Raw genomic sequence first — 13,400 nt, forward strand, 5'->3', positions numbered from 1 at the left:
TTAATAAATAATATAGTATAATAAAACAAATATAAAGCAATGAAATGCATATAAATATAAATAATATGTGTACCAATTGTATAAAGTACTACGTTTTTTGATTTACATTTTTTTTTTTAAATCTCTCGCTACACTATTTATATGTGCAGTTATTTTTATTCTAAATTTGTTTTACATTTTGAGTATTTTATATTTGGCAATAAATCATTAAATATTATTATCATAAATATATTATCATGTCGAGAATTGAACCTGAGACCTCTTGCATAGTAGGCAAACGCGCTTAGTCAGCAAAAAATAATAATTATAAAGCAATTTTGAAACGTTTTGTTTTTTTCTTTGCAGAAATAGACCGTCCATGGAGAGAAACCGGAGGAAGCTTTTTATTTTTATAAAAACAGTTAAACATAAAATAAAAAAGCAGTAAAATAAAAATAGCAAGTGCCTTTAAGAATATTACAAAGTAGGTTTATAAAATAGTATAATTATTTATTAAAAATATTAAATTAAGAAAAGTGAAGTGAAATACTATGATTTTTCATATTATAGTAAAGAGGTGAATCAAAAGTGTTTATTTTTTTAGTGTTTTATGGATAACTGATTTGAAAATCTACGATGCCGAGCACAATAAGAGGTAGGTCAAACAATTTTATTTATTATTATTTAATAAATATATTATATTTATTTTTTATTTGGAAGTTCAACAAAGATACGTAAAATACATACAATTTGTAAGTAAGCGTTGGTATCATTCTTCATACAGGTGTTCTTTAAACCCTGTCACACCCGAAACCACGATGATCAGCATGGGCAAGAAGACATATTAGCATATTTCAAAAAATATTTAGAACCAATATTTTTTTAAATAATAAAGTATTTAAAAATCTAATGGTTGCTTGCTTCTGCAGGGGAGAAGTGAGGGGAGCGCGACGCAGAATCAGACTCCCCCCTTCCCACTCCTCGTTTCACCCTTGCAGAAGTAAACAACCATTTGCTTTTTTTATTTTTTTTTTTTCAAAATTTTAATATTTCTAAAAAAATATTTTAATGTTCCAATATGTAATCTAGCTTATACTGATCATCGTGGTTTTAGATGTGACAGGGTTTGTATGTATATCCTTAATTGTTACAAACAATTTAAATGTTATTTTTCTCAAGCCTGGGTGCTTTGTGATGTAATTCACCACTGTAATTAGGCCTCCTGGCCTGTTGTGGTGAAAAAAAAAATGTAAAAAAATTAATTATATCTGTGTATACCTTATTATAGTATACTATGTATACAAAACATTTAAGTTTGTAAGTGAAAATTCTTGATGGAAGTTCATTGTAATTTATTATATAAATAAAACACGAGTGATACTTTAATCCACAAATTTGGAATATCCAGTGACCGGTTTCATCGCTTTCGCGACATCTTCGAGACTGGTATATTTATTAAAGAGTTAAATGTATTTATACAGAACAGAGGTAAGGATAGATAATTCAAAGTTATATGTAAGTAAATTAAAGTTATTTTTCTCTTAAACTTATTTTAAAAAGTTACTTAAACTCATTAAAATAGCATTATATCAATTAATTAGTTAACCCAAAGAAAATTTGTTGATAATGATCCTTAAGATAAAAATAACTCTATTTAATTTACTTACATATAACTCTGAATTATCTATCCTTACCTCTGTTCTGTATAAATACATTTAACTCTTTAATAAAGATACCAGTCTCGAAGATGTCGCGAAAGCGATGAAACCGGTCACTGGATATTCCAAATTTGTGGATTAAAGTATCACTCGTGTTTTATTCATATGATAAATTACTATGTATAACTTAGTTATATCCTTAATTGTGAAATATGTACCTTATGTAAGACTGCGACAAGCATTATCGACAAAATCGAGAAAGGAGCTCTGCGCTGGTTTGGACATGTAGAACGAACGGACAACGAAAGAACGGCTAAGAATATTTACGATGCGAATGTTGATGGATGCAGAAATAGAGGTAGACCGAGAAAGACATGGCATGACCAAATCCAACAAATACTTGAAGATGGACACGTCAAAAGTCGGAATAATCGGCGCGCGTGCATAAGAAGATGTATGAATGTCTCTAAAAACAAGCGATTTTCAAAATCATTTCCGCCATTGTTAGTCACATAATAATTTTGTTTATTTTTCGCAAAATAAACTGGCGCCCAGCTATTCTTGTAATTGAGAGGAAGGTATTTATTGCATATTATTTGTGGGGCGTCTCTAACATTGGTGGGTAGATTATTTCACAAGCAAGCAGCTACTACTGTGAAAGAGGAGGCAAGAAAATTAGAGCGGTGAAGGGGTATTGATAGTATAATGTTAACATAAAATAATAATCAATATAAAGCCTTGTTATTTTTTTAAATTTTTTTATTTTATTTATTCACACTCTTTATCAAAATACAATTCCATGTTCACTTTGCCCAGCTAACAAGGGTACATACCCCGTTCCAAGCAAGGCAATTACATTTTAATATATTATAATAGTTAACAAATTAATATAGACCACAGACAAACAAAATATAAACTTATTCGGATACACATTTTGATTCATATACATACAGACATACACATATATACACACATATATATAAATATACACATATATACACATGTACATACACACACACGTACATACACCCATGCGCATACACATACATACATTCATAAAAACATATTAGGGGTTAAGTAATTTTAAAATAAATTTTTAAAATAAAGTTTTGTCAACATTTTCTTTTAACATCTGCTTAGGAATCTTATCAAAAATTTTTGGAGTTGTACTCGTATAATAAAGTGTTCTTTAGCCATAGTTGTATAAAAACCTCGAATGAACATTTTTTTGTAAATTACCTATTAAAGAATCACCGCTTGCCACTGATGAATACATAGTATTGAAACTAAAACAAAAACAAAATTACTTTCAACGTGTCTAACTGAGATACAGCACTATTCGTACGGAGAGCAGCGTTGTGTTCAAATACAGCCTTTGATAAATATTAGATTTTGTTATACTGAAAAAACATACATTAAGATATCAAGCAGCTTGGGTTCTCGCACAAGACGGGCGGTATTAGCGAGATACCTCATCTTCCCGTTACATCCAGTGGCCTAGTGGTAAACGTAACGGTACCGCAGCCAACGGTAAACGTTCGATGACCGTGGCTTACAAGATTCGCTTATTACATTGTACCGAGCGCTCTATACAGTAAAACGTGTATTCCATACGAACGGAACTCGCACACAGCTTTATTCCTAGCTGTAAGACATTAACTGTACAACGATAACTTAATTGACGAATTGTAGTGAAAGATATCTCAATGAGACGAAGAACTAACCGGCTAAATTCGATTAAAATGGTATATTATGCACTTGTACAGTCATCGCTTTCCTATGGAATAATTGGATGGGGGAAACTTACAACAATCATATTGAACCATTAGAAACTGTTCAAAAATGTATATTAAAAATAATGCTTCACAAAAATCACACTTTTCCCTCTTTCCAGTTGTTCCAAGAAGCTAAACTTTTAGATCTAAGACAAATTTATTGTTTACAATGTTTAAAATATATATTTAAGAACCAAAAATTATTTACAAGTAATGCAAATAGATCAAGTCAAAGAAGGAATCGTGTGTTAGAAATACCACATTGTAAAACGAGGCTCGCACAGAGACATGCATATTTTATGGACACAAAATTTTTTAATTCTTTTTTTACTGATAATATTTCATTGATTCCAAACTTTCAAAATTTTCCTTCTTTTAAAAAACACGCACTATCCTGGATTCAAACTAAAGATACGAACTCTTTTTTTCTATGATTTATTTTGTTGCCCTTTAATAATAAGGAATATTTTTGTGTTTTTTAAAAATATTTCCTTTTTTAATTACTATAAAAAAAAATAACATATTATCTATTACAGAATATTTTATTTTTTCTTTCTTATGTTAAACAAAAATATTATAACTGTCCATTGTTTATTATAGGAGCAAAAATTCATTAACATTTTCTTGTATACCCACGAACAGGCCATGCCTTTGTGGAATTTTTTTGTTTACTATTTTTCTATTAATATATATTTTGTTCATATGTAATTATGCTTTATTTTTTTAATACTCTGTTTTATTATTATTTTTATTGTAAGAAAACAAAAAAAAAAAAAAAAACTACAATAGTTTTATTAATTGATTATATCGAAAGCTCAATTCCATACAGAGATAAGCAGAAATTACTAGTTTTAAGTATTGGCTGACCAAAGTTTTGACAGATCTGAATTGATGTGTAACAAATGATTCGATCCGAAATTATTATTTAAAGAGCACATTATTAAAATATCTAACAAAGCTGTAAAATGATTAGGATTTGTACTTAAAACCGGAAAAGATTTTAATAAAATAAACACATTGAAATATTAAAATTTACTTCAACAGAGAGGGAAAACATTTTTGAGAAGGGAATATGGAAGTCTAGGCATTTACAGGGCTTATGACCTGTCATTGGCTGGTTTAAGTGGCCACTTTACACACTGTGTAACATTCACCATTCTGCCCATGTTTGAACATCCACATTTCCTCAACTCTTCCATCTGTTGACTTTTGTGAAGTAAAAGAGCTGAATCTCTTTCAAAAATGTTTTCCCTCTCTGTTGAAATTAATTTAAATATGAAAAACTCCCTAGGGAGGAAATCCAGCCAGTCTGCAAGCATTTAGATATAATCAAACATTAAAATATCTTTACACATCTCTAGTTAGAAGCCGACTAGATTATAATTCTCCAATATGGTCACCTTATCAAATCACTTCCGCAGATTCTATTGAGAGAATTCAGAATAAATTACTTAGATGTTTTAATTTTAAGATGGGTTTTTCTAGTAATCAATTAAATTGTAACAAAATTCTAGACTCTCTTAAATTAACTAAATTGTAAGGACGAAGAACATCGACCGATCTTACGACTTTATATAAAATAATAAAACCAATTTTTAATACCCCCGATCTACTGAAATTGATTTCATTCTATGTACCACCTAGATTAAGCAGAACATCTACAATATTTAATAGTCAAAATTGTCAAACGGTAGCTCAATATAACTCACCTATTGTTAGAATACAGAATACCGGGAATGAATATGCATCATATTTTGATATATTTAGTTTATCTCTGCCTAACTTAAAAATTAAAGTGACTAACATATTTTTATCAAAAAGAGCAAATCAACTTCAGGAGATTGGGTTTGAATAGTAATAATTTGATTGATTAATGTATTTTGTTATTGTATAATTTCTTTAAAATATGTATGTATTTCAAGTAATTTGTAATGTGTATAGTACGAGTATATTAATATATCATACTCGATTTTTTAATATTTTTATTTTTAAGCACTCTTTATACCACATATATGTAAATGGCGGAAATGCCGTATACAAATAAATAAATAAATAAATTTACAGCTTGTTTGAATGTTAGTAAAAGTAGGTTTTTACTATAGCTTGCCTACCACATACCGCACACAGCATCTGAAGACATAAGTCTCCTTGGCGATGCTAACAAACACGGAAAAGTTGCTTGTTGGCGAACGAGAAAAGCTGCCCGAATGAGCTCTCTGTAACCTGGTGGCAAGAAGATAATCCAGAAGTCCATAATATGCACTTCATTGGATTGAGAAATGAAGGAAGTGAATTCCTCACTGACTGGGATATAATTGATTGAACGTGATCAATTCGCCGAAACGATTAAAAAAAAAAAAAAAGCCTCGAAATTATCCGTATATCCGACAGGACCTATAACGGGCCACGGATAGCAGCGAGGAGTTAAATTCGGTAATCAAAGAGAGGGAGAAAGGAACCAGACCACAGAATTTGTTCAGAAGATTGATTAAGATATCCGCAGCAGCACGAAGGGGAATCAACAATATTGAAAACAAATAATTAGTCATTAAATTTGATTGGGGATAACCCGAGAAGATTTTAAGGGCTGACGGATTGAAGAAAAAAAAAGAAAGCAAACCCTCCCTGAAGGGGAAGATTCTCCTCGAATTGCCATGCATCAAAAAGAGCATTTTATACATTTTTTAATATCCGATTGAGGCGTTCCTTCAGTGACGAGTAGACGGACGCCACCAATAACAGAGGAGCGCTTTCTTTTTAAGTGTAAATTTGCGGATCGTCGCTGGACCTCCAGATCCAACGGGGACAAGCTTTATATGCTCATATATGCCCTAGCCAGAGCCAGGAGAGGTTGCCTTTGTCTGTTTAAAATAATTCGCCTGAAATTTTGCGACTCACATCGGTGTGCCCAACAGCCAGCTGCATAGCACACGATCCCTAGGAAAATGGATTTAAAATGGACCGTTGATTAAAAAGACAAGTTTTACTATAGTTTAATTTATCAACATTGCAAAACTATGACCCGGATTCAATTTAAAAAATGGTTACTGGGTTTAAGTAGAGAAAAATTGGAAAATTTACTTAAAAACATTCTTAAATAATAAATGGTCTAAATTAATATTGTTTAACTGTATGGTTAAATAACTAGTAGGTAGTCATGTAATTGTTTATTTTTGCATAAAAATGTCTGCCTTAAAACAGGTTGTACCTAGTTAGGCAGACTAGACATGATCCAGAGAAATCTATTACCTAAGTGTGTATGTAGTAGATAAAGAAATTGTTATTTTTGTTAATAAACCATGATTATTACTATTATATTTGCAATACAAAAAACAAAGATTTTGTTTCTTCTATATTCATAAGTCTAATGCATTATTTTATATCCGATTATTTCCACTTTTGACATCCATCTTCAAGGCGATTTTGAAAGAACGACAATTCTACGCAGTGTGTTAAACTTAATTCTAAAGATAAAAAAAAACGATTAAACAAATTACTGAAAAACACCAATGTGTTAGTGGCGGGTCAACATTCGGCCTTGTGAGGTTATTGCTACTTCCAAATATATACATTTTCCTAGGGTCATTGCCTCTCGGGTGCTCCTTACTGAAACTGAAAACAACCCGCATTTGTATTGAGAAATTTTCATTCACTTTTCAGGCCTGAAAACCGAAATTCCTGAAAGCGTGAAAGCCCGCAAACATACCTTTCTTTCAGCGATATTTCGTTTACTTATTTATTTTATCTTAAAACAGTACATACACAATTATAAATGTCATTAACTTAAACCTAAATATCAAGTAACAGAATATCCTCTGATTTTACTAATGTCCGTACAATCAAAACTCTTTATTGCTCAACTGTTCGCCCTCTTATTGAATATGCCTCAGTGGTCTGGTCTCCATTCTATGTCAATCGCATAAATCACATTGAATCAGTCCAACATCGCTTGCTTCGAAAAATAGCGTGGATGCTTGGACTAGAGAGAGATAATTATTCTTATGCTGAAATAGAGTCGATGTTAAATATTTCTAGTCTACAAAAACGTAGAACTAATATTGACTCCATATATATGTTCGGCATACTAAATGGTATAATCGATGTTCCATCATTACTGGGACAAGTAAAATTCAATATTCCGATTCGTAGATTGAGAAACAATGAAGTACTGTTCATCGATCAGCATAGAACAAACTATGGCCTAAATTCTCCAATGACCCGCCTTTGTCGTATTGTTAACTCAAGACAGAATCTGGACTTTTTTGGTTTAAGTTTACAACGATTTAAACGAGCACTAAATAAATAGTCCAGATCTTGTCTCGATGTCCCTTATGTTTGTCAATGCTTCTTTCTTTTTTTTTAATGTTGTAAACTATTCTTTTATTGTAATATTTAAACCTTATAAATTGTATACATGGACAATGTCCGTTAATAAATAAATAAAATAAAATAAATAAAATAAGTATCCATATATTAATTATCAATATTACTACTGATAAACGGGTTTAAATTTGTTGCAACAGAGAGGGAAAATTTTTTCAGAGGGGAATATAGAAATACAAGTATTTACAGGTCTTATGACCAGTTATCTGCTGGTTTAAGTAGTCACTTTGTATACTGTGTAACAAAATCAATATGGATATTGTGGAGAAATGTTTTCATACATAAATTTAAGAACGAAATTTAAAAAAAATACGTTACTAGAAAAACGCGACGTGTTTGGCCTTGATAGTTGTGACGTCAAGATTTGTGATAATGTTCGAAACAAAATTGAACGGTCAGGAACAAATAAACATGAATCGTGTCGTATTGGGGGCAAGGCCAATGGAATGGCTGTTTTTTCGGGAATTCGAAATTACAAATTTAAAAATATTTTTTATGCTAGTAATAAGCAACAAAAAATTATTTTTTTACTGGTTAGTATATCATACCCATTTATTACTTTCAAAATGTAAAAAGTTATATTTCCCTATTCTGCCTATGTCTGAATATCTGTATCCCTTTAATTCTTCGATGTGTTCAATATTGTGAAGTTTTTTTTTCTTTTTTAAATTATTTTATTATTATAATTTTCTTAATAATTCTTTCAGTAATAATTTTCTTATTTTTACTAAAAATAGAATCTCACCAAGCCACTTTCTATAGCTTGTTGGTGGAGATATATATTTATACTAACTTGTGTATATATTATTATCTACATTTATAAAAACAATAAATCAACAGCCGAAAAGATCAGAATATACAGGTTTATACAAATAATAGGTCAAAGAGCTGAATCCTTTTTTGATGCGGGTGAGATTCTCAAGTATTTTAAGGCGTTGTTTAGTATGTAGGTGAAATAATTCAGTAGACTTTTGTGAAGTAAAAGTGCTGTTTTCAGGCTTTGCCTAGTGCATAGCTGGATGAATCTCACCCACGTGTTAAGGTTTTAGCTCTTTTACTTCACAAAAGCAACAGATGGAAGAATTGTAGAAATGTGGACGTTTAAACATGGGAGAATGGTGAATTAAACCCACTTAAACCAGCCAGTGACAGGTGATAAACCATGTAAATGCCATGACTATATTTCTTAAATCAAAACGTTTTCCAAATCTGATATGTTCCTCAACATCATAATCATTCCCTTTTGTATTTTTATTTAAATAAACTACAACAAAAGACTCAGACAAATTTTTCGAAAGATGTTAAAAATATTATCATCGAGTTTAAATAAAAAATATTTATATTTTATGTAAAATTAATACAATAATTCGTAAGGGTTAATAAATAAATTTTCAAATAAAAAATAATTTAAAAAAAATGGAACTCATACATTTTTTTGTCACGGTTTTCGCTCTCTGTTTTTGTAGTAATATGTTCATTCGCTATTATGAACATCTACATTTTTTTTTCCGCACGTAAGCACTCTAAAAGCAAGACTCTCATATTCCCTTATCTTAGTACTCCATACCTGTTGTGTTAGTTCACCATTCTGCCTATGTTTGAACATCCGTATTTCTCATTTTTTTCATAAATCAGTCATCTCTCATCCGTATCAATCAAAGTTTCACCTCACAAAAAAACAGATACTAGTTTTAGAGAAATACGGTTGTTCCAACATAGGTAGAATGCTAATTGTTCCTTAGTGTTTAAAATGGCCATTTAAAACAGTTGATGACATTTACATTCTATCACTTCTTCACAATATTTTAAATGATCCCAATTCGCCTGTTTATCTGAGAGAGCTCATCCAACCTCTTTAACAACACGGACTATCTCTTCGTTCTAGTAACGAGAGAACCCTTTTAATACCCAGTCATCGCTCTAATTTTCTTGCCTCCTTTTTTTTTTTTTTTAAAAAGAAATATTTGCGTTCTTATGATTTACCCAAATATTTAATTTTGAGGGCCATTTTCAACGAGTTGGAAATAACTCACTATTAGAAAATGGAATCAAGTTGGGGTAGAGTGGGATTCGAACCACGGACCTTTGGTCCGTGAGTCCGAGACACTAGCCACGGGACCACAACCCGATCTAAAGTAGTAGCCGCTCAATTGTGGAATAATCTACCCACTAATGTTAGAGACGCCCCTTCTTTATTTACATTTAAGTCAAGATTGAAATATCACTATCTAAATTGTTCCTTTATCCTTCTTCTTTCCTTCCCATCCCCTCTCCTATCTTCATAGTATAGTGTTAATTTTTTAAAATATATTTTTATTTTTGTTAATCTTTGTTTTTAATTTTTGTATAAAATTGTAAGATTCAATATGTCCATGTATTTATAATTTTCTCAAACTGAACGGTTTGGGTAGGTAACAAGCAATCGACTTAAGGCAATATGCCCGCCCTTATATGTATATATATTGTATATGTATATCAAGTGTCAAATAAATAAATGACTTGTAATAAGCCCAGTAAATGCTTAAAATTCCACATTTCTTACATCAAAACATTTTCCAAATCTAATTTGTTAAAGAGTATAAAAAAATTCTTTGTTTTTTATAACGAACCATTTTCAGGAATTGAAATAACCGTGACGTTAATTTTTCCACGGCTCGCTAGTACACGGGACACTACCCTGTAAGACCCCATTCAACCCCTTGATCACCCCGTGGAGGTCATTGTCTTATGGTGGTCAGTAACAGAACTAATCAATTTTAAAAACGCTTTCCCTTTCCGTATAGTACGCTAGTTTTTTAGAGTCAACGACACTGTAATACTTATGAAAACTGCATCATTACGAATATTTATTTATTTAATCTGAAAATAGTACATACATTTTGAATGTCCTAATATCAACTTATATATAAGTATCATTAAACTATATTACTGTTTGTGACACCTGATTTTTATTATTTGAATAATTTATTAATGCTTAAAGAGCTTTTACATATACAAAGGTTGTAAACAATTAAAAAACAAATGGATATACGAGAATTTATTTTACAATTAATATTCTATTTTTTTAAATAATTGGTTATTGAATTTAAAAAAAGTTTTAGTAAATATTTGTTAAATTTTATTAATAAATTAAAATGAGTTTAAAAACAGAGAAAAAATAAAACTAATAAAAAAAAAAATAATAAAAGAAGCAAAATAAAATAAAATAAAATGAATGAAGTGAATGGAGTGTATTAAGTGAATGGAGTGAATGGAGTGAATGGAGTGAATGGAGTGAATGGAGTGAATTAAGTGAATGGAGTGAATGGAGTGAATGGCGTGAATGGAGTGAATGGAGTGAATGGACGAATGAAGTGAATGGAGTGAATGGAGTGAATGGAGTGAATGGAGTGAATGGCGTGAATGGAGTGAATGGAGTGAATGGACGAATGAAGTGAATGGAGTGAATGGAGTGAATGGACGAATTAAGTGAATGGAGTGAATGGAGTGAATGGCGTGAATGGAGTGAATGGAGTCAATTGAGTGAATGGAGTGAATGGAGTGAATGGAGTGAATGGAGTGAATGAAATAATAAAAATAAATAAAACAAATAAAGTGAATAAAGTGAAAGAAATGAATAAAATGATAAAAATGATTAATATAAACAAAATAAATAAAATGAATAAAAAACACTACTTACAAATAAACCAATTTAACAAGGCCAATTAAAGTTTTCTTTGTTTAAGTTAATACAATACAAATGCCGTATATTTCACTTGTAAAAAAATTAAATTAAATAATTGTAATAAAAAAGAACACATGAAAATACTTATTTTTTGTTGTTTATACTCTACCCATTAATGTCTAAAACGCCCCTTCTTTATTCACATTCAAATCACGATTGAAATCTCACTTCCTGAGTATTTTAGTTTTTCCTATCTCCTCCCCCTTTCCTCCCCTCTTTATCCCTTCTTCTCTTTATAGCTTTGTGCAGATATTTAGTCAATTTCTATTTCAAAATATATATATTTATCAATGTTTTTTTTTTATAATTAAAATATTCTAATATACCAAAGATTTGTCCATATACTACATACTGATTTTTAACTCTACTACTTTTACTGCTCCTTTCACTGTGAGTTTGGCAAATTATATGGAGGGCCTTTGTCGGATATTGTCATTCACTCAATATTCACGGATATTGAGGTGCTGCTCTTGAGGTATCATATTACGGAAATAGCGCTTTGTATATTATTCTTAATAATAATAATAATATTAAAATACTTGAAGATGAACATGTCAAAAGTCGGAATGATCGGCGTGCGGGCGCAAGGATATGAAAGTTAAATGTTCTTCATTCTGTCAATTTTTCCAACTGCTGTTTTTTTTTTATGTTTAAACATCCAAATTTCCTCAACTCTTTCATGTGTTGATTTAAGTGAAGTTAAACTTCATATTTTTTTGGTATTTTTAAAAATATTTTTCTTATCAGTGACCGGGTTTTGTCGTGGCCGACTGGTAGACATAACTGTCGCCCCCCGCCCAACAGCAACAGATGATGATTTTATAACAACAACAACAACAATCCATCACGCCATTTTCCCGTAAGGGTAGGCATAGAGGATAGAACGCCACATCATTTTATCTTTGAATACAGATCTCGCTTCCTCTACATTCGTACATCTTCTCATGCACGCGCGCCGATTATTGCGGCTTTTGACATTTCCACCAAGTATTTGTTAACACAAAACTAAAAACGGAAACACCACATTAGCGAACTAGTTAAACGAATACGAAAATGTATATACATATTTATTAGATTAAGGAATATTTAAAAAGTTATTAATTTAAAAATACCTTATTACTCAATTGTACAATATGGTATTGTAGGGTTGGGGGGTTCATACGCCAATATATTAAACCCTCTTAAAATAGTACAAAGATTAATTATTAAAGTAATTCTCAAGAAACCCTCAACATTTAATACGGAAAGTCTATTTAAAATATTTAAGGTTCATACAGTAGACACACTTTATAAAATAAATTATATAACACAAATTTATAAAAATGAAAAAATAAAAGAATTTGAGATGAATACTCAGATACCAACATAATATTAAAATTCCTAAATTCCACACAAGTCATGGTCAAAATAGCTTTGTCTTCAAAGGTGTAAAAAATTATAAAAATCTTCCCAATGAACTAAAAACTATTAAAAATAATATATCAATAAACAAATTTAAAGTAAATCTAAAGAAATTTTTTGAACACGTGTAAAATCTACATTAAATTTTAATTAGTATGAATGTATTATTGTTTTATGTTTTTTCTTTATATATCCTATGTTTTTTTTTTATATACTCGTATTTAAAATTATATAAACTCTTATAAATAAACAACTACAACAGTGTAAGTCACTCTCCAAGCACAAGAGTAAGTCTCTTTTTTTGGAGAGTTACAGTGATAACATTTACTAAATGTGTAAAAGTAGATATGTATAGATTTTTTTTTAAAACATGTGGCTTTTATGAAATTATTTTATAAAAAAAATAAAATAAAATAACTCCTTAGGGAAGAAATCTAACCAGTCTGCAAGCATTCATTAGCTTAAATAAAGATAAATATT

General features: G+C 30.3%; 1 protein-coding gene across 1 annotated transcript in view; it reads left to right on the forward strand.

The window, feature by feature from the left end:
- Dgk (diacyl glycerol kinase 1) overlaps nt 1-628 on the forward strand; it is an 87,906-nt gene extending 87,278 nt beyond the window's left edge. Inside the window, exon 21 of the mRNA XM_088239747.1 lies at nt 346-628. The gene's annotated coding sequence lies outside the window, so the exon portion shown is untranslated. The remainder of the gene's footprint in view (nt 1-345) is intronic.
- Nucleotides 629-13,400: the final 12,772 nt, after the last annotated feature.

Source organism: Micrasema longulum, unplaced genomic scaffold (genome assembly GCF_059751315.1).
Source record: "Micrasema longulum isolate JH-2025_06_02 unplaced genomic scaffold, ASM5975131v1 h1tg002250l, whole genome shotgun sequence".
Lineage (NCBI taxonomy): Eukaryota > Metazoa > Arthropoda > Insecta > Trichoptera > Brachycentridae > Micrasema > Micrasema longulum.